General features: G+C 38.5%; 1 pseudogene; it reads left to right on the top strand.

The window, feature by feature from the left end:
* The first annotated feature begins 380 nt into the window (after positions 1–380).
* LOC119523536 lies at positions 381–850 on the top strand (annotated as a pseudogene).
* Positions 851–2612: the final 1762 nt, after the last annotated feature.

Raw genomic sequence — 2612 nt, 5'->3', positions numbered from 1 at the left:
TTGAAAAAGGGGTGTTGACATTATGGGGTAGGGGAATGCATCTGGTTGATGTTCTGGGAGAGACTGGGACCTCTGAGTTTCAGGGCTTACCTGGCATAGGAACAATCTGGAAGTTTTAAGTTTCTGGAAAATAAACTTAATAAGTAAAACTTTTATGGAGTCTTAGATAAAAGCCCTGAGTTTTCTTTAGAGTTTTCAGGAATACTGTTGGTTGGGGCTTGGCATACTGTGGCAATTTGTCGTATCTGGCTGAAGCTTGCATAAGAGTAACCTCCAGAATAACCTCACAATCTGTTTGAAATCTCTTAGCCATTGAAACGTTATTTTGTTACATTTAATAAAGAGGTTTTAAAAAGTTCTGTGAGTAGCTTTTCACGAAGATGGCGCTGAAAGTGAAGAAGGAAGCCCCTGCCCCTCCCAAAACCGAAGCCAAAGCAAAGGCTTTGAAAGCCAAGAAGGCAGTACTGAAAGGCGTCCACAGCCACAAGAAAAAGAAGATCTGCACTTCACCTACAATCCAGCGGCCCAAGACGCTGCGTCTCAGAAGACAGCCCAAATATCCTCGGAAGAGTGCCCCCAGGAGAAACTAGCTTAACCACTATACCATCAACAAGTTCCCCCTGACAACTGAGTCAGCCATGAAGAAGACTGAAGACAACAACACACTTGTGTTCACTGTGGATGTCAAGGCCAACAAGCACCAGTCAAACAGGCTGTGAAGAAGCTCTATGACATTGATGTGGCAAAGGACAATACCCTGATGAGGCCTGAAGGAGAGAAGAAGGCATATGTTCGACTGGCTCCTGACTGTGATGCTTTGGATGTTGCCAACAAAACTGGGATCATCTAAACTGAGTCCAGCTGGCAAATTCTAAATATAAGTTTTTGACCATAAAAAAAATAAAAAGTTCTGTGAGCCAAGAAAAAAGAAGTATTGTGGCAAAATTGGAGACCATGTTATTTGCATTGAGTATAACAGAGTGGGATAGGTTTACATGGGCAATTATTGGCGGGGAGATCATTCAGGATCACAGTGACAGAATAAGCACATTGCAAAGATTTAAGAAAGAAAATGACTTTCTGGGTGATGAGTAGGAAAGCCTAGCTAGTACATATATAAAAGTAGTGGTGTATAAGTTTGAAAGTAAACGTGTCAGTTAATGAAAGCAAAAAGCCAGGAGGAGTAATTTAGTAGTGAACCCGTGGGTTATGGAGTGCAGATGCAATTTGTTGAATAATGAGTGGTGGGTGTGGTAGAATTTTCAGTGAAGTGTGTTCTGCAGAATACATTTGAGGAGGCAGAGATTGGAAGTCAAGAAAAAAAATAGAAGTTTATAATAGACCCCTATAAATTTAGAGTTTCAGTATTTTGTCATCTTGTACCTTATTCAGTTCTGCACTATATGAAGCCCCAAGAAAAATCAAACAGCTCAGATTCAACGCTTATCTTGATAAATGATGTGTAAACTTACCTAGTTTATTAATTATGGTTTAGATTTGAGGATATAAAAGAACATAAACCCATTTCTGAAACCCTGGAGTCACAGGAAACATATATTTAATATATGATAATTTTTCTGTAAGATAAAGCCAGAGAGAGAGATGAATATTATTGTGGATCTTTTACCATCCCCTCATTTATGAGCATATTTCCTGGAGGAACGTTGACTCAAGAGATGTGAATCTACTGTTCCCTCAGAAGGCTGAATTTCTGTGAACCTCTCAAATGGGGGCCAAGGAGTAAATGGTGTGTGAGTCATACAATGCAGTCCCTAAGAGCAAACAACTGCCTAAATCATCTGGTGCTCCACTAAATAAACAGCCATCTGTAGGCCTGCTGGAGGAAAACTTGACTGGGTAACACTTGATGCAAGTTGTTTGTCCTCATTATAATGCTTTAATTGTGAGTTGTTGGTTCCCATCATGCATGGGAAATTTTTAAGGATTTTCAATGGTGATTTTGAATATTTTTTAAACTTAATTTCATAACCTAAGTATTAAAATATGGCTCTACTTTCCTGGTAAAAATATCTCTAGTGAAATAGTATACATATTTTGCTATGGACCACATTAGTGTAATTCGGGATCATAGCTACAAAGTGGGTTTGATGATCGGCTCTGGGTTTCACCTTGACCCAATTATCTTATACTTTCATTTCCAAGTGGCAAGATGCACCTTTTGAGCTATATTAAGGATCATTTTTCTGAGGTTAGATAGCACCCTTTAAGAGAGAAAAAACCCAACAAAATATTTGGGAGAATTGCTAAGAGTGTTAAAATGTGATAGAGCAGGAAGAGAAAAAAAATTCTATCTTCTGTCTTCTTTCCTTCACTTTTCCTTTTAACTCCTAGCTATGCACCCAGAGAATATTGGTGATTTCCTTAGTTTCAGGAGAGCACCCTGTTAAAGGCTTGTTGGGGGAAATATGTGTTTTCCATGCTGTATCCCAGAACCATTCATGTAACCTTCATGAAAATTGTCTTGCCTCTTAAGTGATTATCATATTCGGAACACAAAAGATGTTTACAAATTGGTAAGTTACTTACATGTACATAGGGATCAGGCAAAGAATTTGACTACATTCAAATAAATTATAATTATTACAGATGTG

Source organism: Choloepus didactylus, chromosome X (genome assembly GCF_015220235.1).
Source record: "Choloepus didactylus isolate mChoDid1 chromosome X, mChoDid1.pri, whole genome shotgun sequence".
In the NCBI taxonomy this organism is placed as follows: domain Eukaryota; kingdom Metazoa; phylum Chordata; class Mammalia; order Pilosa; family Megalonychidae; genus Choloepus; species Choloepus didactylus.
This window is presented reverse-complemented; position numbering and strand designations above follow the sequence as displayed.